Source organism: Cucurbita moschata, unplaced genomic scaffold (assembly GCF_002738365.1).
Source record: "Cucurbita moschata cultivar Rifu unplaced genomic scaffold, Cmos_1.0 Cmo_Scf00026, whole genome shotgun sequence".
Taxonomy (NCBI): Eukaryota; Viridiplantae; Streptophyta; class Magnoliopsida; order Cucurbitales; family Cucurbitaceae; genus Cucurbita; species Cucurbita moschata.
The window spans coordinates 343999-369207 of NW_019268542.1; the positions used below are offsets into that span (position 1 = coordinate 343999).

The 25209-nt window shown below is 36.3% G+C and overlaps 1 long non-coding RNA gene across 1 annotated transcript; it reads right to left on the bottom strand.

The window, feature by feature from the left end:
* Positions 1 to 399: 399 nt before the first annotated feature.
* On the bottom strand, positions 400 to 24649 carry LOC111462088. The gene is made up of 3 exons (XR_002713701.1): positions 24639 to 24649; positions 15636 to 15645; positions 400 to 537 (listed from the first exon to the last, which is right to left on the bottom strand). It is a non-coding gene; the product is annotated as an uncharacterized LOC111462088 (long non-coding RNA).
* Positions 24650 to 25209: the final 560 nt, after the last annotated feature.

Consider the following 25209-nt stretch of genomic DNA (forward strand, 5'->3'; position numbering starts at 1 on the left):
CGAACACAGTTGACTTACGATCATATTGAATTCATTTATATGATCAACAACAGATCCACCTTCAGACACATGTAGACTGAACAATCTTCACATCAAATACACCTTATTCATAGCCAACGATTTTTCGTACATATTTGACAACGCCTTCAACAAATTTGACGTTGTGTTCTCCTTGATGATGTTGAACACCACATTTTTGGATAGCATTAACTGAATCAGCCCTAAGGCTTGTCGATCCTTGAGCTTCCACTGCTCCGTGGTCATGATATTCGGCATCACCCCCAACAGGGGTTCGTGAAGACCTTTATGATACAAATAATCTTCAATGTGCATTTCCCAGAAACCGAAATCGAATCCATTGAACTTCGCAATTCCAATCTTTGAACTTTTCATCTTCAAAGATCATGGTGAATTTTGCCTAGCTCTGATACCAGTTGTTAGGATCGCTTAACAACGCACACACTCGATCCAGATGAGCACAAAGAACAAGATAGAAAAAATGCAAAGAGAATATTGACTAAAAGTTTATATTGATGACTTCAACAGTAGGGAGAGAACAGAGAAAGTACATCTCTAGAGGTATATATATATATATATAGTTCAGCTTACTATATATAGATTTACCAGATATAATTGTGTACCATGTATAGTGGTACGGGATATAGCTTTTTATTATACATGGCTTTACTATTTATGACAATTTACTTTACATGTCATTTATCATATATAGTTTTACTATTACCGTTGACTAAGTTATAAATAAGCATCAGGCTCTAGAACCTAACAAGTGACACTATGACAACTCTCTAGCGACACTACTTATAAAGTATTGTTGCTTTAGGGCGTTAAACGACAAATTTTTATCACAAACTTGCAAAACAATCCTTTTTTCTTTAACATTTCAAAATAACACTTCTTAAATTTAATGAGTTTGTATGCAGACCCAAAATAATGTTTTTAGATAAGAATTGAGTGATGAGTGTTAGGATCGCACAATAATGCACACATTCGATCTAGATGAACACAAAGAACCGTAAGAGAAAATGAAAGGAGAAAATGCAAGGAGATATATATATTGTTCAACTTACTATATATAACTTTACCAGATATAACCATCTACTATATATATGTCACGGCCCTAAATTTCCACATACTCAGAGTCGCTACTAACGTCTCATGCTCATCTATAATGTGGAAATATAATTCTTACATGAACATAATTTATAACGTAAACTTCAAAAAACGTTTAAAACAACTTCTTCTCTGGAAAACACAGTCATGGTCTTACGTGTTTAAATACAAAATACTAAAATTTAGAGAAAATAAAAACAAATACAAAATAATTTAAAACAATGGAATGCAAAACAACATGTTCTAACTTATTACTAAGAATTTAAATACGAGTCTACCTTATGCACGTGCCACAGTCTCTGCTCGCGATGTCGCCGTCCTCCGTACAAGTGCGTCTTGCCTTTACTTGAAAAAAATGATGTGGCACACGGCCTGAGTATTTCAAAGAATACTCAGTAAGTGGCCCCACTATAGGGGCCATGCAAATGCAAACACATGCAATCATGATTTAGGGACCTATCTCTAATCATCTTAGGGGTGGCCTCTAGTCTCGGACAAATTGGATGTGTAGTACTTCCCTACACACGACTCACACGTGCGAGTGTGAATCCCCAGGGCGCTCGCACACCCCCTGGACCCTCTGGTAAAGCTAATCTGTAGCGACGTCCGGAGGTCAGCGGAACCCCATAGTGTCATGCGCCTCATGAACACCCTCACCTGTGTGCATTCGCACCTGTGCGCATTCGCGCTCATCATATGGTGCACGTCCGCACTCATCATCTCTAGGGGAAGTAGCCCTATGCTTATGAACATACAATATGCATGAGGTCCCTCTAAATCCATCATAATGTCTCTTCTGACACAACCTTCTAGTCTCATCTCTTTGTTACTCTAGGTAACACATACTCGTGGATATCTATATTAATATCATTTTCACGCTCTTAGGGTTGTGTTCTATGTCGATCTAACGACATGATGCAATATGGCACTCATCATCATATAGCATGCTCAATATGGAAAACATCCTCATATTATGGTAAACGTCACGCAATCATCATACTCATCATATTGCCACAAAGTGCATCAAACATATCAAGTACGACATTCATCAAAATATATATATACTGAGCACATCATCAAGTATTGTAACCCACACATCATCATAAGTCATACATCATCATAACTCATATACCGCATCGTACGACATAGTTCATACATCATCGTAACTCATACAATTTTTAGCCTATCCTATAGTAAGGCCACTTATCTGATTAGCTTATACAGGTGTTACCAATTTATCCTTAATGAAAGTTCGATTTTTCCCTCTGTATTCAAGCCAACCTATAAGAATCCGTGACATCAATTTCATGTTCAATTCTCTAACTCTTACAATGGTTCATGTGCTAAACTTCATGCGAGCATTAAAGACTTTGCATGGACAAAGTCTTGGAACGTTATAATATACATCATTACATCTAAATATATATACATATTATATATATATTCTATTTATATTAAGATTTCATTTTCTATTTTTATTTCGAGTGACTACTTTCTTGTCTTCTGATATTATTTGTGTACTCTGCTTTTTCTCCCAATTTTTGTTCAAGACATATTGTTGACCAATTTTTAATTCATTCTTACCTAATCATATTATTGGTCAATTTCTATAGATTCTTACTCTCTAACTCTTCCCTTTTATTTTTCTCTTCCTTCTCTCTGTATTTCCTTTCTCTTTCTTTCCTCCTCTTTATTTATTTATTTATTTCTTCTTTTATGTATTTCACCTACCATCTATATATATATATTTTGTTAATAGTATTTGGCTTCTCTCTAGTCTTCTCTATTTTTTTTGGTATTCTAATTAATTCTTCCTTCCAAATCTTTCCTTTCTCCTTTCCATCTTTCATCTCTTATTTACCTGTTAATTTTTTACAGATAAATTTTCTTTCGGAAGCCTTCCTTCCTTATTTACCAATTATTCTCTTTTCCTCTCTGTTCTGTATTTACCTCATATCTTCCCTTTTTCTATCTATTATGTTTTTTTTTATTCTATTGACAAATATTTGCCTAATTTATTATGGTTATTTTCTATAACCTAACATCATAACCAACCATCTAAATAACTGGGCAAGCAAACAAGAGATCTAATTCTGAATAATTAGACAAAGAAAAAGAAAATCTGATTCTTATTGATTTAAGATAAATAAAAATGAGATGTGAAATATGAGTTACCGTAATAACAAACCAAGATCCATCTCTCCAAAAATTAAATCTCCAACTCTCTTTGTAAATTTGTTTGTTGGTATTTTTTTCTTTCTTTTTTTGGTTGTAGGAACCACTGAATACATCTTGTATTCTCGATTTGTGAGTTTGTTGAGGAGAGATTGTATTCTTGATTTGTGAGTTAGTTGAGGAGAGATAGTAGATGCATCTGTATTGAGATTTTGACTGATGAGGTGGTTGAAGAGAGATAGTTTGGGAGAGGAAGAGGGGGTGAGGGGAGAGTAGTTGAGGGAAAATTATTATTTTAATTATTTAATTATTTACTTATTATTATTATTATTCTTTTTGTTGGGTCGTTACATTATCTACCTCTAAAAAGAACTTTCGTCCTCGAAAATTTGGTGACACTACCTGTATGGAGAGAAAGTTCAAATTTCAACCGACCACAAGATTTTAAATATTTCATCACCCAGAAAGAGTTACATATGAGATAGAGAAGGTGATTAGAATTGGTGAAGGACTACGATGTAGACATCCAGTACCACCTTGGAAAAGCAAATGTGGTCGCAGACGCTTTGAGTGGAAAGGCGGCCCACTCTTCGGCCCTCATTACGAGGAAAGTAAGGGTACAAAGAAAATTCGAGGGAGCCAACATAGTTGTAGCAACTGAGAGAGTCATAGCACAACTGGCTCGACTTACAGTGCAACCTACACTTAGGCAAAGAATGGTTATCTCCCAACGAGAGGATCCAAACCTATAGAAAGTCCTAAGCCAGCTAGCTGAGAGTCTAGTAAATGGATCCTCGAAGACCTCAGATGAAGGGCTATTGTATCAGGGACGCTTATATGTCTCAACAATAGAGGAGCTAAGGAAAGAAATACTGACGAAGCTCACAACTCGTCATTTGCCATGCACCTAGGAGGTACTAAGATGTACCAAGATTTAAAACAACACTTCTGGTAGAAGAGCATGAAGAGGGACGTGGCCGAGTTTGTGAGCAAGTGCTTAGTTTGTCAACAAGTGAAACCTTCTAGATAAAAAGCGGCGGGGTTGATGCAGCCCTTAAGCATACTAGAGTGGAAGTGGGAAGACATAGCAATGGACTTCATAGTAGGATTACCCAAAACGCTTAAAGGCTATACAATGATCGGGTAGTTGTCGATAGGTTGACCAAGTCAGCACACTTCCTACCTAGGAACGCTACATATACAGTTGACAATTGGGCATAGTTGTATGTGAAAGAAATAGTAAGAATACATGGAGTCCTACTATCTATAGTGTCAGATCGGGACCCACGCTTTACGTCAGCGTTCTAGCTCGGACTTCAAAAAGCGTTGGGTACCCGCCTCGACTTTAGTAACGTTTTCCACCCCCAAACAGATTGACATACGGAGCGTTTAAACCAACTTCTAGAGGACATGTTACGCGCTTGTGTACTAGATTTTAAGGGAAGTTGGGATTCTAAACTCCAACTCATGGAATTCTCGTATAATAACAGCTTCCAAACAACTAATGGAATGGCACCGTTTGAGGCCTTGTACGGTTAAATGGTGTACGTCCCCACTATGCTGGGACAAAGTAGGCGAGAGAGAGCTAGTAGGACCCGAGCTGGTCCAACTCACCAATGAGGCTGTTTAGAAAATTCAAGGTAGGATGCGTATCGCTCAAAGTAGACAGAAAAGCTACGCCGATGTAAGACGTAGAAGCCTAGAGTTTGAGATAGGGGACCCAGTATTTCTCAAGGTGGCACCAATGAAAGGTGTGTTAAGATTCTGACGTAAGGGCAAGTTAAGTCCTAACTTCATTGTACCATTCGAGATCCTAGAGCGAGTTGGTCCAGTAGCGTATAAGTTAGCCCTACCTCCAGCCCACTCAGGAGTACACGATGTATTTCATGTGTCGATGCTGAGGAAGTACATTACGGATCCTATCCACGAAAGACTACAAACCACTTCAACTCAATGAAGATCTGAGCTACGAGGAAAAACTAGTAAAAATCTTAGCTAGAGAAGTAAAAACCTTACGCAACAGGAATATTGCATTCGTTAAGGTATTGTGGCGGAATCACCTCAGTGAGGAAGCCACGTGGGAGCGTGAGGACGAAATAAGAGAAAAATATCCCGAGCTAGTACAAGAGTTTGAGACTTTTGAGGACGAAAGTTCTTTTTAAGGGTAGATAATGTAACGACCCAAAAAAAAAAAAAAATAATAATAATAATAATAAGTAAATAATTAAATAATTAAAATAATAATTTTCCCTCAACTACTCTCCCCCACCCCTCCTCCTCTCCCAAACTATCTCTCCTCAACAACCTCATGAGTCAAAATCTCAATCCACCTACAGGATGCATCGACTATCTCTCCTCAACCAACTCACAAATCGAGAATACAATCTCTCCTCAACCAACTCACAAATAGAGAATACAATCTCTCCTCAACCCACTCACAAATCCAGAATATAGGATGCATTCGGTGTTTCCTACAACCAAAGAAAAAGAAAGAAAAAAATACCAACAAACAGATTTACTTGCTTTGTTATTACTGTAAGTCATATTTCAGATCTCATCTTCATTTATCTCATAAGAAATCAATCAGATTTCCTCTTCCTTTGTCTAATTCTCTTGTTCGCTTGACCAGTTATTTAGTTAGCTTGACCAGTTATTTAGATTTTTGGTTATGATGTTAGGTTATAGAAAATAACCAAAATAAATGAGGCAAATATTTGTCAACAGGATAGGAAAAAAAAATACAGAATAGATAGAAAAAAAGGGAAGATATGAAGTAAATACAGAACAGAGGAAAAAATTATAATTGATTGATGCATAGACATTTTTACTAAAGAAAATTAAAATAGATTGAAAATGACTCTTGAATTGGATAGTCACGGGGAAAGAGAAGAAAACAGAATAGATTGAGCTTCAGATGATAGTAGTTTTTAGGAAAGAGAAGAAAACAGAATTTGAAAATGTCTTCTGTTAATGATACTAGTTTTTAGGAAAGAAGAAAACAGATTAGATTAAAAATGGATTCTGTTAATTGATAGTCATACAAGGAAGGAGAATTGATTGAATGTTGTTTATTATTATTATTTGTACCAAAAGAATATAATATTATAACAAAACATAGTTGGATTGAATGATTGAATCAGCGTGAAATAATATTGACATATTTTCAATTTAAGATTTACTACCCACCAAAATTTAGAAACAATGAAAACGAGGAATTCGATTTTTACTAAGACTGTTTTAGAGCTATATTTGACATTTTTAGTTGGATTATTAATTAAATTGTGAAATACTAACGAAAGGTGACAAATGGTTCGATATGAAGTGAACTCTAGCAACCTTCGGAGCAGCTTTCGAGGAACGGGAGCTTACGTTAATTAAATTAGGGAATACTTCGACTAAGGCCAACCAGGTAAGTGATCTTACTATAAGATAGGCTAAAAATTGTATGAGTTATGGTGATGTATGAACTATATCGTACGATGCGGTATATGAGTTATGACGATGTGTGGATTACGATACTTGATGATGTGTGCAGTATACATATATTTTGATGAATGACGTACTTGATATGTTTGATGCACTTTGTGGTAATATGATGAGTATGATGATTGCGTGACGTTTACCTTAATATGATGATGTTTTCCATATTGAGCATGCTATATGATGATGAGTGCCATATTGCATCATGTCGTTAGATCGACATAGGACACAACCCTAAGAGCGTGAAAATGATATTAATATAAATATCAACGAGTATGTGTTACCTAGAGTAACAAAGAGATGAGACTAGAGGGTTGTGTCAGAAGAGACATTATGATGGATTTAGAGGGACCTCATGCATATTGTATGTTCATAAGCATAGGGCTACTTCCTCTAGAGATGATGAGTGCGGACGCGCACCATATGATGAGCGCGAATGCGCACAGGTGCAAATGCACACAGATGAGGGTGTTCATGAGGCGCATGACACTACGGGGTTCCGCTGACCTCCGGACGTCGCTACAGATTAGCTTGACCAGAGGGTCCAGGGGGTGTGCGAGCGCCTTGGGGGTTCACACTCGCACGTGTGAGTCGTGTGTAGGTAAGTACTACACATCCAATTTGTCCGAGACTAGAGGCCACCCCAAAGATGATTAGAGATAGGTCCCTAAATCATGATTGCATGTGTTTGCATTTGCATGGCCCCTATAGTGGGGCCACTTACTGAGTATTCTTTGAAATACTCAGGCTGTGTGCCACATCATTTTTCAGGTAAAGGCAAGGCGCACTTGTACGGAGGACGGCGACATCGCGAGCAGAGACTGTGGCACGTGCATAGGGTAGACTCGTATTTAAATTCTAAGTTTTAAGTTAGAATAGGTTGTTTTGCATTCCATTGTTTTAAATTATGTTGTATTTGTTTTTATTTTCTCTAAATTGTAGTATTTTGTATTTAAACACGTAAGACCATAGCTGTGTTTTCTAGAGAAGAAGTTGTTTTAAACGTTTTTCGAAGTTTACGTTATAAATGATGTTCATGTAAGAGTTGTATTTCTGCATTATAGATGAGCATGAGACGTTAGTGGCGACTCTAGATATGTGAAAATTTAGGGTCGTTACACCATACCAATTGAGGCTTTGCACAACCTCAATATTCCAACATCAACACATTTTGTCAAGATGTTTGTTGTATTCTTTGCACCCCTTATCTTCTCAAAACACATCATCATCTTCTACTAATCTGCAAGTGAAATGGTATCGCCTTTCGTGTTTTATCTTTAAATGTTAGATCGGGTTCCTCACCAACTGTATGACACTCTGACTATCTCTATAACGAATCTTTTCGTGCTGTTTCATGCCCAATTCTTTTAGATAGTCAGTCATTCATATCGTTTTCTTTCCAGCTTTAGCTATTGCCACGTACTCAGCCTCAGTACAACACATTTTTGAAGCCTAGATATCCCAACATCCATGGCTTACTCCCACTTGGTTGTATTCTCCAACTGTAGAGCCTCTGGTTCCCTTTCATTAGCAACAAATAGTATAATGAAGATACATACATATCTGGTACTCTGATAGTACTGGATGATCTTCTTTACACCGGTTCAAGTGTCACTTGCTCTACTGCTGGTTCCTCTGCAACAGTATCAGGAGTTTCTTAAGTATCTGCTACAACATCACTAGGTGATTTTATTCGTAACTCAACCTCAACTCCCACTTGCTTTGTTGTCTTGGAACCTTGCTCCACATTTGGTTTCTCTGCATTAATCTCAGGAGTTTCATGAGTATCTGCTACAACATTACTAGATGAGTTTCCCTGCAATTCAAGCTCAACTCACCCTTGCTTCGTTGTCTTGGAACCTTGCTCCACATCTGTATGGATCATTTTCAACCACACTGTCTTCAATTCTCTGGTAGTCCTTGTGAAGCTAACTCGTTTCTGCTTGCTCATAACACAGTTCTCACAACGACCCACATCAACAGATTTCATACCTTTTAAAACTCCTTTCGCAGCCAGCATCTTCATTCCTTTCACTCTCATATGTCCAAGTCTATTGTGCCATAGACTTGAATTTGAAGCATACTCAGCAACAGCAGCCATGTTCATACACCCTACAGTGGTGTACAAAGTTCTAGATTTTATGTCACGTGCTACCACCACAGCACCTTTCATAATCTTCCATGAACTCTTCCCTGACTCTGTTGCATAACCTGTGCTGTCCAACTGACCAATAGAGATCAGGTTCTTCTTGAACTAGGAATATATTTGACATCCTTTAATGTCCACTGATTTCCTGCCGGAGTTTTTATGCAGACATCCCCTTTTCATTTAATTTCCAAATCTTTGTTGTCGACAAGATACACCTTCTCGAAATTTTAAGACTTGAAATTTCGGAACAACTCTATATTTTTGGAGATGAATGAAAAGATGCACCTGAATCCAAAATTCAGGATTCAATCAAACTGTCCACGCTGAGGATTAGAGCATCCCCAATGTCTTCTGGTGAATTTATAGAATCATCATCATCTCTAGATTTGTGATTTTGCTTCCTCTTTGGTTTTGTACAATCTGTCCGAAAGTGCCTTTTTTCTCCACAATTCCAACACGTTACGTTTGGTCTATTTGAAGATTTTTCTCGATTCTTTGATTTTGATCGCCTTTTGTTTGGGTTCTTCGGTTTACTTCTTCCTCGTTGGTCAATATTGAGAGCACTATTAGATGAATATCCAATTTTTCGTTTGTGAATACTTTCGCTGAGAACTACATCTTGAATTTCATCAAACTTCAGCTTATTAGATTCTTGGGATCTGCTGATTGTGGCAACAATAGTATCCCACGATTCGGGTAAAGATGACATCAAAATCAATGCTTTAATTTCATCCTCGAAATTAATTTCCACCGAACTCAGTTGACTTACGATCATATTGAATACATTTATATGATCAACAACAGATCCATCTTTAGACATTTGTAGATTGAATAATCTCCGCATCAAATACACCTTGTTCATAGCCGACGGTTTTTTGTTCATATTCGACAGCGCCTTCAACAGATCTGATGTTGTCTTCTCCTTGATGATGTTGAACGCCACGTTTTTGGATAGCGTCAACTGGATCAGCCCTAAGGCTTGTCAATCCTTGAGCTTCCACTGTTCCGTGGTCATGGTATCCGATTTCACCCCCAACAGGGGTTCGTGAAGACCTTTTTGGTACAGATAATCTTCAATCTGCATCTTCTAAAATCTGAAATTGAATCCATCGAACTTCTCAATTCTAATCTTTGAACTTTCCATCTTCACAGATCGTGGTGACTTCTGCCTAGCTCTGATACTAGTTGTTAGGATCGCACAACAACGCACGCACTCGATCTAGATGAACACAAAAAATAGGAGAGAGAAAATGCAAGGAGAATCTTGGCTAAAGGTTTATATTGATGACTTCAAGGATGTACTGTAGGAGAGAATACAGAGAATACAGAGAATACAAAAAGTACATTTTCAAAGCTCTGCCTGATGAGATATATATATGGTTCACCTTACTATATATAACTTTACCGTATATAGCTTTTTACTATATTCACTATTTATGTACTATACATAGCTATTCACTATTTATGATAATTTAATTTATATGTCATTTATCATAAATTCTTATAACCATTAACAAAGCTATAAATAACTAGCAGGCTATATAACCTAACAATGAGGATTCCTACCACTGAGTTTGAAGTTTTTTATATTATGGGTTTTTCTTCCTCAAATTTAGAAATTTGAGAGCTATGGTTAATGTTTTTTGCTCCTACCAACTCCTACACATTCCAAATGGAATTTCCAACAAGTTTCGTGAAGGAATCCAGTCCTTAAAAGCTCTATAATCAGCTGCGCAGTAAAAAAATGTTTCTAGATTTATTCAAGCATGTTTTTCGATGAACTTTGCAAGGTTATCACTCGAGTTACAGATTACGACAAGGTATGAAATTGGTATGGACTTCTTCTTTGAAACTTCATCTAAACGTTTTCGGAAACCAAGGAAGATCATGAAGAAAGTTTAGTAGTTCTTTATGATTTTTGACTTTGGACTTCATGATCTTCCTGAAACTAGACTTTGAACTTTGGACTTCATAAATTTCTCACAAATTTCTTTATGGTTCCTGAAACTAGACTTAAAAATGAATCTAATAAAGAAAATTTAGAATAATTTGGATACCGGAAGCTCGAGAGCGGAGGTCCCGAACATCGACGACAAGGTAAGTATCCACCTTAAACTTTTCTTGAGAAATACTTGTAGGAATCGCTTAGATTTCTATATGAAACTTAAACCAAGTATGAATTAAGGATATATAAAGAAAAAAAAAAACTAAAAGAACCCTGAGTTAAGGCCTTGAACCGATCAAACTGCTTAGGATTTAAGTAACATTATAAAAACCCACAAAATGAAGTCCGCTGCCTATGAAATTTTAATGCTAACATACTATAGCATGTTGAGATTATGTATGAAATTTGGTGTTCATTGGATAAGGATAAGTAGGTAAACCAAGGAACGGTGTAAAATGATCATCATGTCCCTAAGGTAATTTATATTTGGTTCATGACCTAGATGACCTACAAACGCTATGAAACTCTATAATAGGTTTTATTTTATAATGTTGGATGATGTTGTGAAGTTTCAAAGTAGGGGTATACATGATCCGGGTTGGGTTGGGTTGAAGGATTTTTTTTACCTAACCCAAAAGTTCGGGTTGGCTGGATTGGTAACCCAACCCAACCCAAAGAAATTTTCAACCCAACCAAACTCTCTATTTTCGGTTTGGGTTCGGGTTGGTTTAAAAATAATTAAAAAATTTAATTTGTATGACCTAAAATGATAAAACAATTACTACGCACAAGCGATAGATCAAAAGTATCAAACTCTCTATTGCATTCATATTATCACCTATAAATATATAAAGAATATGCAATGAATCAATTCTAAAGTTACCACATCTAATTAAATTATCTACCTTCACCATATATAATCATTCAACAAAATGCCTAAAAATTCACATATAAATATGTAAAGAATATTCAATAAATTAATTTCAAAGTTACAACATTCAACAAAAATGCCTAAAAATTTAAAAATATCCAACCCTCTATTGCATTCTTAATTCCTGCCACAGAAAAATAGCATATTAAAATTTAGTAATGATTGTTTGGATAAAGCATATTGTAACTTCAAATATTTTAATTACATTGAAAAATAATTATTCTTCCATGACATTGGTGGAGCTTGAATGTATCATCTTAAAAATAGAATATAAATTGTGATATAAATACATCTTAACAAATAGACTATAAATAGATTTGGAGTTACCTGTCTTGATCTTCAAACAAATCTCCAAATCTTCAAGTTGTTGAGGAATATGTAACGATATTAATTTTCAACCGATCCAAGTGTACGAGCTTCCACTGTTTTTGGTGTCAAAGAACTCCTAAAAGAATCAAGAATTCTCCCACCCCTACTAAATGCTGATTCAGAAGATATAGTCGACACTGGAACGGCCAAAACATCTTGGGCAATTTTCGATAAAACTCTATATTTAAACTCCACCATGCCAAAACATCAAAATTATCATCAAGTTCTTCACTAGGGTTAGATAAATATCCATCGACATCATTCCTTAACTCGAGTGAATTTTTATCTCCTCTTCTTCGTTTGTATCTTGATAATACTAATATTGAACCACTCAAATTCTCTTCATCAATTGTGTCCATCTCCATAGTCATGGACTTAGAAGTGAGTCTTGATTCAGATTGATGATATCTTGAGCATTATCATAGAACTTGTAGTAATCATACAAACGAATTAAATAATTCTTTATGCCATCCACCATCACTTTAGCCATAGCATCTTCATAAATATTCGAAAAGCAAAATGATATGTAATCCAATTTGTAACGAGGATCGAGTACCACGACTATGAATATCAACTTATTAATTCTTTCCACTGAGCCCCAATATTTGTCATACTTTAACTTTCATATTTGATCTCATGTTACTTAAAACAGAGTTCACATTTGTACTCCACTAAATTAAAAGTTCTTGAATACCCCAAAGTTCATGAAAATAAGAATTAGAAGTCACATATAAAGAACCACTTATGTAGTGACATCATAGAAAACCTTCAAAAACTTTACAAACAATGTAACGTTTTTCCAATCATCAATGGTTGGTGGCCCTATTCTTTTGTTTACATGATCTCAAATAAGTGGAATTCCATCGAGTCGCCACATCCAAACAAAGAAGTGCTTTACATTTAATTTTTTCTTGTTCAACATGATCTTTAAATTTTGTCAATCTATTGGGGGGATAATCTATCATTAGAAATGGAGTCATGCATTTCTTTAAGCCCTTCATTCACAATCAAATTAATTATGTGAGCACAACACCTCATGCATAATATTTCTCCATCTAAGACAAGTGAATTCCAACTTCTAAGCCTTCTCATCATATATGAATAGCTATATCATTGGAACTTGCATTATCAACTGTGATAGATAAAACCTTATCGATTCTCCATTCCAATAAACAATTCTCAATAATCTTGCCAATAGTCTCTCCTTTGTGTTACCAAATTGACAAAAGTTCAGAATTCTTTTATGCAAATTCCAGTCTGGATCAATAAAATGTGCGGTGATTACCATGTAATTGATGTTTTGCAACGAAGTCCATGTGTCAATGATAAGACAAACCCTCTTGAAATGACTGACTAAAAAATCTTTCAACTTCTTTTTTTTCTTCTAGATAGAGCTGAAATATATCTCTAGCAATGGTTACTCTTGACGGAGGGTCAAACTTAGGACATGCAATACTACAAAACAATTTGAAACCCTCATTCTCTTCAAATTTAAATGACAATTCATCCATAATTATCATCTTGGCACATGCTTCTCTACATCTTGTTTGACTAAATACTGAAGTAACAATATTACTACCACCCTTTCCATCTATTGAACGTTGAAAACTTAGAGTGGTTTGTTCTTTGTCCTCCACCTTATATGTGTACTTTCTACAATAATTTTTTTAAGTGCTTCCATAACGTCCTAGTTCCACAAGAATTAGTATCACAAGCATACTCCTTAAAACAATAGTTGCACTTGCACCTCTTTTTATTGTTCTCTAATCTTGTAAAGTGATGACACGGTTGATTTACTGGGTTTCTTCTTCTTAAATTCAGGTTGTGCAACCAATGGTGGTATCGAGTTGCACTATTATGATTCAAACATTTAACCCAATATAAACAATTATTATGTATCAAAGTTCAAATATACAATCAGTCTCTGCAAGGGGATATAACAAAAAGAGAAAAAACTTAGCGTTCTAGAAGACTAAAGAGAGAAAGACGGCGCACGAGAAAGAAACAAGACAAAGAATGCGAGAGAATGCTATTGAGATCAAATTCCTTGTGAGAGACTAAGTGTCGAGAGATATTTGTATTTTGACGGAAGGTTTGTATTTTGACGTGGGTGTGAAAGAGAGAAAAGAGAAAAAGGCTGTGAGGTGAGGTTGTGAGAGAAGAGGCCGAGAGAATTTTGTATGGCTGAGAGAGAAGGAGAGAGAGAATCTTTAACTTTTATGTAGAAGTTGAGGAGAGAGGTAGAAATGACTCTTAAAGGTAGAAATGGTTGATAGTAGAGAGCTAGTGGAAAGAGCAGATGGATTTATGTAGAAATTTAAGAAAGGGAGGCACTTCCCTCGAGCTAAAGAACGCAGAGACCAGAGGGAGGGTGCCTACTGCCTAAGACGCAGAGTAGCAAAAGAGAAAAATTTCTTTCACTAATCAAGTAATTATTAGGTTTCGAAGTGTCAGGTTTGGGCTTGGGCTTGGACTTTGGTCGGAGATTAGACAAGATTGTAGATTGTGCTTTGACTTCGGGCCTTTGGGCTTTAATTTCTTTTTTTTTTTTTAATATTTTTGGGTTGGGCTGGATTGACCCGATCATTTTTTTTTTGTACCCGAACCCAACCCAAATCAGATCGGGTTAAAAAAATGGACCCAACCCAACCCTTATATTTCAGGTTGGGTTCTCAGGTTTCAGGGTTGGGTGTACACCCCTATTTGAAAGTTATTGGAACACGTTAAGTAGCAAAATCAAGATTTATGGGGAAAATAACCAAAATGCCTCCACGACCACTTGAGATATTTCAAGGCCTATGTGCTCTAAATGACCTACTACTTTCTATAAGGCCTATTCTTAAGGGCATGAAGAATTTTTGAGATTTCAAGTTGATTACGGCAAATTTAGAGGAAACACCTCAAGACCAAGACTCTTTTAGAAGCCTCTCAAGAATTCACTATGACTCCATAACTTTCTAGAATAACTCAGGTTTGTTATTATGATAGGTTCATATGAATGCATGTTACAACTTATGCCTCAATGAATTATGAACCTTAGAAACATATAAGATTAAAAATCAAGACCAATACCAAACAAGCTCTATGACTACCAAGGTATGAAGAATGCTACGTACCACTCAAGGAAAAGGGACTAAGATCCTCAGATACAGAAACTCAAGAATGCTAGTTAATACTCGTCCAATTTTGACCCATGAACTCCCACCACGTGGCACTTTCAGAAGTCAAAGTGGGATACCTTGCACCATGTTTTCTTTGTAGGATGTGATGTTTGGCCTCATGTTTCCCTCACCTAAATGAGATACTCTACACCATGTATGGGTACCCTAAGAATTGCAGGATGTCATGTTCATGTTTTGTACCGATCACGTGACCTTTATGGTATGTCATAGGGAGTAAGCTAGGGCCATGATGGAACAAGAAGAGAATTAATTACCTTGGCATGAATCAAGAACCTCTTAAGACCTCCCATGGTATAACATGCTCAAGACTTAGACTATGCTGCTTGGAACATATGAAGCCTTGACCTTAGGTATTTAGACTATGCTGCTTGGAACTCATGAAGCTTGGACATAGATATTCAGTAGGGGAATACATGGTTCGGGTTGGGTTGGGTTGAGAGATTTTTTTGACCCAACCCAGAAGTTCGGGTTGGTTGGATTGGTAACCCAACTCAACCTAAAATTTTCACAATCCAACCTTCTATTTTTCGGTTGAGTTGTCAGATTGTTAACTTTTTTTTTTTTTTTAGTTTTATTTATCCATAATTCATAATTATTTTATACCATTTATAAAAAAGATATTAAAAGTTCACAAACAAACACAAATAAATCTTTTATCATTTAAAAATAAATAAATTTATCAACAAAAAAAACGAGGAAAGATTATAATATCTTAACATAGTTCAACAATGTTAAAGTATATATCTAAACTTGCTTTCTAACCGGTAAAATAATATAAAAGAAACTAAAGTATATAAAAATGAATTCAACTAGAGTCGTAGTTGAACTTTTGTACATGTAGAGTTTTAAGAACAAATTACCATTTTGACAAAATCATGAATAATTACGATGTATTGATTTCGAGTTCAGAAAAAATAACCTAACCCAATTCGAAATACTAATCCAATCCAACTTCTATAATTCGAGTTGGGTTGGTTCGGGTTGTCGGGTTGGATGTTCACCCCTAGTATTCAAGTTGTATCACAAGGCAAACCCTAAATGCAGGATTAGACTACATCGCTTGGAACATAAGAAGCCTTGGATGTAGGTTATCAGACTATGTCGTTTGGAACGCATGAAGCCTTGGGCATAGGTTTTTAGGCTGTATCGAAGGACAAGCTGTAAGATGCGGGTTCAGACTACGTCGCTTGGAATGCATGAAATCTTGGACCTAGGTTAAGACTGTGTTACTTGAAATGCATGAAGCCTTGGACACAGGTTATCAGGTTCATGACTAATACCGTAAATTCAAGGAAGAGTGTCTTGGAGAATGAATCAAGAACTGAACAAGAATCTAAAAAGTACCATAACGGAAATGCACCACAACCTTTTTTTTTTCAACGCCTTTGTAATATCAAGAAGGGGCTTAACAAAATTCTGGTATTATATAAATATGGTTGATATCCTCAGATGCCATAAAACTTGGGATACTTAATAATCAAACTTAAGATAATAGTCTTGAAACCGTAACTACGGTAATACCTTTTAACCAAGTTGACATTGCTAGAAAAAATTCATCTATAATTTTCTACCACAATTTGTTTATGCTGAGCTTTCTGAGTGGCATTCGTGTACCATAAGGAGGCTTACCACAAAACTTCTAGTTGATTTAGAGACAATGTCCCACTGTAATCTTCGTGTATCCCCCACCCAAGTCTATCTTAAATCATGGTTTCTTAAATTTAAGGTATCTTGACAATCTCATATGGTAGTCCCTCTCCATATACCTCTAAAATTTCGACCATGATCGTAATGTCTCATCCAAACTGTGGCTCGATACTTTTAAATCACCTCGTAACTTCCATAATTGCGGTTTTATTATTTATTATTATTATTTTTTTAATTTTCAATTCTGTATTAAGGCAGGAAAGTTTTCACATCTTGCTAGTTTTAAAGCTCAGCTTCCTTTAAAGACACTTAAGCTCAGCTTCCTTTAAAGACATTTATGTCATTCACCAATCAATTTAAGTATATACATTTTAAATTTTTATGGTCTTAGCTCAATTTCAAATATATTTTTATTTATTGTATCAACAAATAAAATAAATATATTTTTTTCTTTTTAATATATCTAATATATTAAATATTAATTTGAAGTTAATATTTTTTTCTTCATTTATAATTTGAACACTTCAAATTAAATATATTTTCTCTATTTATTTAATATATCTAATATATTAAATATTAATTTGACATCAAATTAAATTTATTTTCTCCTTTGCATTTAACCTATCTCATATATTAAATACCAATTTGAACACTTCAAATTTTCTTTCAAATAAATTGAACCTTTAGCATTACTACAAGCTAGTGAGGGGACCTTATGAACCTACCGATTATAAGCTTGAATGATAAAAAATTAATTAATTAAACTCTTTAATTAATAAGTTTCCATTCATTAACTCTCAACCGACTAAAGACCATTCTGATTTTTTCCTCCAATTAAATCGTGTCATTGATGTTTGTCTGTTCTTTCCTAAAATTATGTTTTTTTTTTTTTCATAAGCGTCTGTTGAGAAGAGATAATTGGGAAGGGATGAGAGGTTAGTGGAGAGAAGTGGGAAAGATCATGCAATATTGTCTTCGAATATCATGCAAGGCATAATCATCATCAACATCATCATATTGTATGCGCCCGCACTCATCATCATAAATGTGAAAGTAACCCGATGTATATAAACACACAATATGCATGATGTCCCTATAGTTTTCATCTTAAAATTTTTGTGACCAATGCTTCCGACCGATCCTTCCCTTCATGGTATTTCTACGTGAACATGTGTTGCTCAGAGGTTTGTCTCTATCTCCCTTCTTTAGCAGAGGTGTTGGCTGGGTGTCTCTCCCCAGTATTTGGGTGATCATTGACTAGGATATTTCAGGTCTAATGAACTTGAATGTCAACAAGTCATTTAGCTATTTGTAGAATTCAACTAGCTCATGTTGAATCGTATGGCATCCATTCATGGCATGTGATCTCGCCCCCGACTTAAAATCAATCTTGTGATTTATCTCTCATGGTAGGGATAAATCCTTTGTTTGACCTTCTTGCTTTGTGTCACGATGTTTTTGTAGTGGCCGCGAGGTTTCTCTTGGGGTTGACTCACTCGAGCTCCCCTCTTCTACTGTGACAATGGCAACAAGCATAGAGATGTCCATTTTACCTCCTATCGTGAGTAGAGATGTTCATTTCTAAACTGTAGTGCCCACATCATTTTCAACCCTCTTGGTTGATGGGTTTTTGACTAATGATCAGTGTTTTAGCATAAAGTCAAACTCTAACAAGATGTCAAAGTCATCCATTTTAAGTATTACAAAATCAGTTTGTCTAGTCCTAAGTCCCACCTTGATAGGAGTTCTCTTTGCAATACTTAAGACAGGTAAAGCTGCCAAATTGACAACCTTCATCTTTCATGTGCCTCAATGCCAAAGGATATTCAAGTGTTTTGCTTCCGTCTCCATCATGAAGTTGTGGATGACTCTAGAATCGACATTGAAGTTCCTGGTCGCTTTGTGATGAACTTAGACCTTGACATAAATAAGATCGCGTTTTACTAGCTCCTCTATCTCTTCTACTATCTTCTGGAGAGCGTATAAGTACTTAAATGCCCCAATGTGGGATGTTTAACATTCTCAACTAACGATAATTTTGTTCTTACCATCTCATACTCGTCTTCTAGATTCACTCCAATTTTTTTTTTTTTTTTGGAAGGTGTATAGTGTCGCCTACTGTGGGCATTCAGCTTCTCGATGGGCCAACTTGCATATGCAGCAAGACAAAGAGTCTTAATTGTGACTTTTCTCATTATTAGGTTTCTGGCATTGGTTCTACCTCTCTATCGAGAGGACTCACTTCCCCTCCTCTGCCTTCAAGTCTATCACCTCCCCAACCCTTAGGGTAGTTGGGTCGACAATTTTATTACCCCCATTTACATAAGACTGATTGTGCCTTTCGTCTTGGGATTGATCGTTGCTAAGGTCAAATAATCATTCAGTTGTAGCATAGGCCATGGAAAAGTCCTAGACCCTTTGTTCAGAAAGTTTGCCCTTCACCCATGACTTTATCCCCTCAACAAAACTGAAGACCTTGTCTTTCTCACGCCTATCATGAATATCCAACATAGCCTCAGTATACTTTTAGTATGACTCAACTAACTTAACTTCTTCCTTGCTATTATCTTGACATTCTGTAGGAAAAATAATGAGAGCAGAATTCTTATTTTAATCTCTCCCAAGTGTCCACCGTACATAAACCATCTTGAATATCCATTAACTTAGATCTCCGCGAAAACTTTGCATCATCAATTAGAAGCATTGTTGCCGAAAGTAGTGTTCGAGATTGAAGATAAAGTTCTTTAGAGCCCGACAGAAGGGCTTGGGCTCTAGAACCTTTATCTTGTTGAATTGTACTACACCTCTAGTTGATGTTTTGTTCCCCACCACCCTTATGGTGAGATTTAGTCTAGCTTTCATATCTGCCACTTTAGCCCTGACTACTCCAAAGGTTGCTCCCAAATCCTCAGACATTTCTGAAACCATCTGAACGATCCTTTGTTGGGCATTTTATAAGCCCTCGATGCGTTCCTCCATCTGAGCAAAAGAGCCCATCGAGCTATCCCCACGCTCGAAACTACCAGTAGTTGTGGTCTTGTCTTATAGAGCCTCAACCCTAACCATTAATGTACGAACAAGAAATTCCTCAAGGGGCCTACCATCTCGTCAATCATGTCGTCTTTCGCGGTAATCTCATTCATGCAAGACTCCAAAAGCTCAATTCCTTTAGGATCTTAACTAAGGTAGAGGAACTGATCTTCGATCTTTACCAATTGGGACCAATTGTATATTTGTGTACTATAATTCATGGAATGGACTCTCTAATAGCCCAAATAATAATCATAATACATAAATAAACAAATAAAATTAAAAGCACTAACCTCTCATTCTCCATTATCTCTCCTCAACCCACCCTATACTCTATGATACCACAAATCATGAAAACAAACGAAAAAAAATATCGGGCACAAAGAAACAGACAAATAAATATCACAGATCCTGCAAAAAGAAACAGAAACCTTACCGTAGAAGCAGATTTACGGAATAGTGAATAGAGATATATAAGGTACATATTAAATAATTCCTAAGGATAAATTGAATACAAAGGACAAAATCGTACTTTCATTAAGGATAAATTGATGACAACCATATAAGTTAATCAGCTAAGTGGCCTTACTGTAGGATAGACTAAAAATTATATGAGTTAGGATGATGTATGAGTTGTATCATATGATGCCGTATGAGTATATGATGATGTATGAGTTATGATGCTCGATGATGTGCGTAGTATATATATTTCGATGAATGACGTACTTGATATACTTGATGCACTTTATGGCAATATGATGAGTATGATGATTGTGTGACATTTACCTTAATACGATGATGTTTTCGATATTGAGCATGATATATGATGATAAGTGTCATATTGCATCATGTCGTTAGATCGACATAGGACACAACTCTAAGAGCATGAAAACGATATTAGTACAAATATCCACGAGTATGTGTTACCTAGAGTAACAAAGAGATGAGACTAGAGGGTTGTGTCAGAAGAGACATTGATGGATTTAGAGGGATCTCATGCATATTGTATATTCATAAGCATAGGGCTACTTCCCCTAGAAATCATGAGTGCAGACGCGCATAGTATGATGATGAGTGCGAATGTGCACGAGTGCAAATGCGCACAGATGAGGGTGTTCATGAGGCGCATGACATTATGGGGTTCTGCTGACCTCCGGACGTCGCTACATATTAGCTTGACCAAAGGGTCCAAGGGGTGTGCGAGCGCCCTAGAGATTCACACTCGGATGTGTGAGTCGTGTGTAGGGAAGTACTACACATTCAATTTGTCTAAGACTAGAGGCCACCCCTAAGATGATTAGAGATAAGTCCCTAAATCATAATTGCATGTGTTTGCATTGGGGCAACTTACTAAGTATTCTTCGAAATACTTAGGTCGTGTGCCACATCATTTTTTTTTAGGTAAAGGCAAGGCGCACTTGTACAGAAAGCGGCAGCATCACGAGCAAAGACTGTAGCATGTGCATCGGGTAGACTCATATTTAAATTCCTAGTGTTAGGTTAGAATAGGTTGTTTTGCATTTCATTGTTTTAAATTATTTTGTGTTTATTTTTATTTTCTCTAAATTTCAGTATTTCGTATTTAAACACGTAAGATCATGAATGTGTTTTCCAGAGAAGAAGTTGTTTTAAGCGTATTTTGAAATTTACGTTATAAATGATGTTAATGTAAGAGTTATATTTCACATTATAGATGAGTATAAGACATTAGTGGCGACTCTGAGTATGTAAAAATTTAGGGTCGTTACAGACTCAACTCAAATACCACTTATGACAATTGCACGCTTGCAACAGTGAGACAATGATTGTGCGACATTTGTTCTAACCTATTGAACAAGTCAGTTGTGTGAAATTCAGATTTCGCAAATAATATTGGTGTATGCTCAATCTCGAGTCACGTTTGAAAGAACTATTTTAGAAAACTTGAGAGAGGAAATATGTTAAAAACAATTGTAAAGAAAGAAATGTTATAAACTGAAAGCGAATAAGCAACAACAGTTTGATAGCATATAACTCGAGTAAGAAGAATTGACAGCTAGTCACATCTCCTTATAGTATATTTTGGGGTATTTTAGTCCTTCTGGGTGTAGAGAGAATTTTCGTGACCGGTTATACACCCCTGTATTGACACAACAGTAATAGTAAAGCCCTATCTAACATGAAAGAATGTAAAAAGGTTTAGAATGGACGCATGAATAAGACATCTGACATGCGGCTATAAACAACACACTTTAGACAAGCATGATTGTGACATAAGACATCCCATCTAGATTACATGACATTCTACTATACTTACACCGGTTATCCCAAGTGAGAAAATCCTAGAACATGTCATCCTGCTAAAGCTGATGTAGGGTGTCTCAGCTAGAGGAGGAAAACATGATCATCTCGCTAAAGTTTGCTCAACTCATCTCATGAAATATACTGATACGTTGTACACCATGTATACACCATTGTTAGAGTATTACCTATCATTCTTAGGGGTTATGTTCTTTGACTTGTTCATGTGTTTAGGGTAGCAATCTTGAATAATATCATGGCTAACCCTAAAGTAATACATACTTGTAACACACCCTAACTTCGTATGACATGTCTAGAATTCATGGTCCCAAAGTAAGCATACCTATCTTATTCATGTTAACGTATCATCCTAACGATTCATAACATTATACTTGTCATCACATAACTTTTAGAGTTTATAGAATCTTCGTGAATTCTTATAAGGAGAACATTTGGGTATTTTTATCTTTTACCACTTGAATATTGGTTCATACCCCAAACATGTTCTGATCCCTAATTTTCGATGGGTTTAGGGCTTTTGTTGTGCTCTTTTCTTAGTCTCACAGGTTCCTAAGTTCTTGTTGCAACGGTTATTCTTAAGGAACAATCATGAAATAAGTCTTATCACGAACTTTTAAGTCGTAATTCAAGCTCATGAATCATGAACATGTGAAATTGTCATAATAGCTTGTCTAAGTTTTCACAAAGATCCTAACATGTGTCTTAAGGTTCTTAGGCATATTTTGGATCCTTATTAGGGCCTTTAGGGGTAGTTTCGTCATTTACTTTAAATCATTGTGTATACCGAAACATGTAGTACTGCCATTAGAAACTTGCATAATTATCATTAAGTTCATACATAAGTCTCTTATAAGGTTTCATAACATTTGAAGTTCTTTAGGACCTTGAAAACGTTTTACTGTCCTTGTACGGGAATTTTGGTCATTTACTACCTCATTTCTTGGTTAAAGTTCTTAACCTGTCCCGAACTATTTGACTTTTTGGAAAAACTTTTATGTTCCTATATAGGCCTTAATTGAAATTGTAAGTCATTTGGAGGGTTTTTTGATCTTGAAATAGCTTACGGAAATCCTAAGGGCATTTTGGTCCTTTTATCCTTAATATTTTGTTTACCTCTCTCGTGCTCTAATGACTTTGAAACCGTGCAAAATTTCTTTTGTCCTTAAAACTAGGTCATCAACACTTCATGTCCTTGGTTTTCGAGCTTTTGGTATCTGAATTGCTCCAAGTTTTTTTTCAAAGTTCCATCTTTTAGTATATTACGAGGAACAAAAAAAAAATCATGAGAACAAGTCTGGAAAAGGTCAAAATTTAAAGAAAATCGAGGCTAGTCGGGTTTTAGACTGACGTGGATAGTTCTTGAACCAGCCACATCATCATCTTTTTACTCCAGAAAGGTAAAAAAGACAAGTAGCTCGCTTATCACCTTCACTTGAAAATGGTGTTCTACAGTCTCTTCTAGTGATTATTTGGTCTCGATTGCTTTATAAAACTCATAGATGGTGTTGCAAGGAAGAAGTAGAGACGATGATATTACCTTTTCATTGTTCGTAGCTCAATTTATAAGCAGAATAATTTAGTAGGAAAACCGTTCTCTACTTAAGTAAAACTTAGAAACTTGCTATTGGCTGAGAAGATTCGAAGAAGTGTTCTGGTCTCGAGAAATTTTATCAACAAGGTAATCTGAGTCTTACTTTCCCTTGAGGTGAAATTAAATTGATTTGGGAGTTTTAGCATTCATGAACTAGAGGTTTGCATATCCCGACACTTACGAGGGTTCTTAGATTCAACTGACCAGGGTTTTCTTATCAAAAGGGTTCATGAAAATCTTTATGGTACAGGTAATCTTCAATCTGAATCTTCTAAAAATTAAAATCAGATTCATCAAACTTTTTTTATTTGGATCTTTGAGCTTTTCATCTTCACAGATTATGGTGAATCTCTCGTAACTCTAGTACCAGTGGTTAGGATTGTACAACTTACACACTCGATCTAAATGAAGAATATGAAGAACAAGAGAGAAAAAAACACAAAGAGAAATATATATGGTAACATCAAGCTAGTAAATCCACCTACATTTTTTACCGTGCTGCGTCGTGATCTTGACATGCTCACGACTAGCCTTAAGGGGAATTAAGCCCCATATATATTTTTCACCCCGGCTTTGTAGCTTCGTCGGACCTTAGATGAGGTTTGTCTTCGCCAATCGAGCATCGCTTGTGAGGAATCCAAGCTTGTTCAACCACAGACACCTACACTTAGAGATTTATATTGATGACTTATGGTATGTACAGGTACGGAGAATATAGTTTACTATATATATATATAGCGATTGAGCATGCTATAAATAAACATTATACTCCATAACTTAACATCCATAACATGCTAGTTCCAAAAGAGGTAGTATCATAAGCGGCATCGGCACATGTAACTTGTTACTCTATTTGATTGGTTAGGCATGCGACTGAGAGTCGAGGTGGGAGTGGCATGTGACTGCAAGCGACGTGGGCATGCAGCATACGATAGTGAGCAACGAGTGTGGGCTTGCAACGTGATGCAAGGTGATATTGGCAAGTGCGGGGGCGAGGGGTGTGTGATGGTTGGTTGCTATACGAGGACGACGAGTGTGGGCTTGCAACGTGATGCAAGGTGATATTGGCAAGTGCGGGGGCGAGGGGTGTGTGATGGTTGGTTGCTATACGAGGACGACGAGTGTGGGCTTGCAACGTGATGCAAGGTGATATTGGCAAGTGCGGGGGCGAGGGGTGTGTGATGGTTGGTTGCTATACGAGGACGACGAGTGTGGGCTTGCAACGTGATGCAAGGTGATATTGGCAAGTGCGGGGGCGAGGGGTGTGTGATGGTTGGT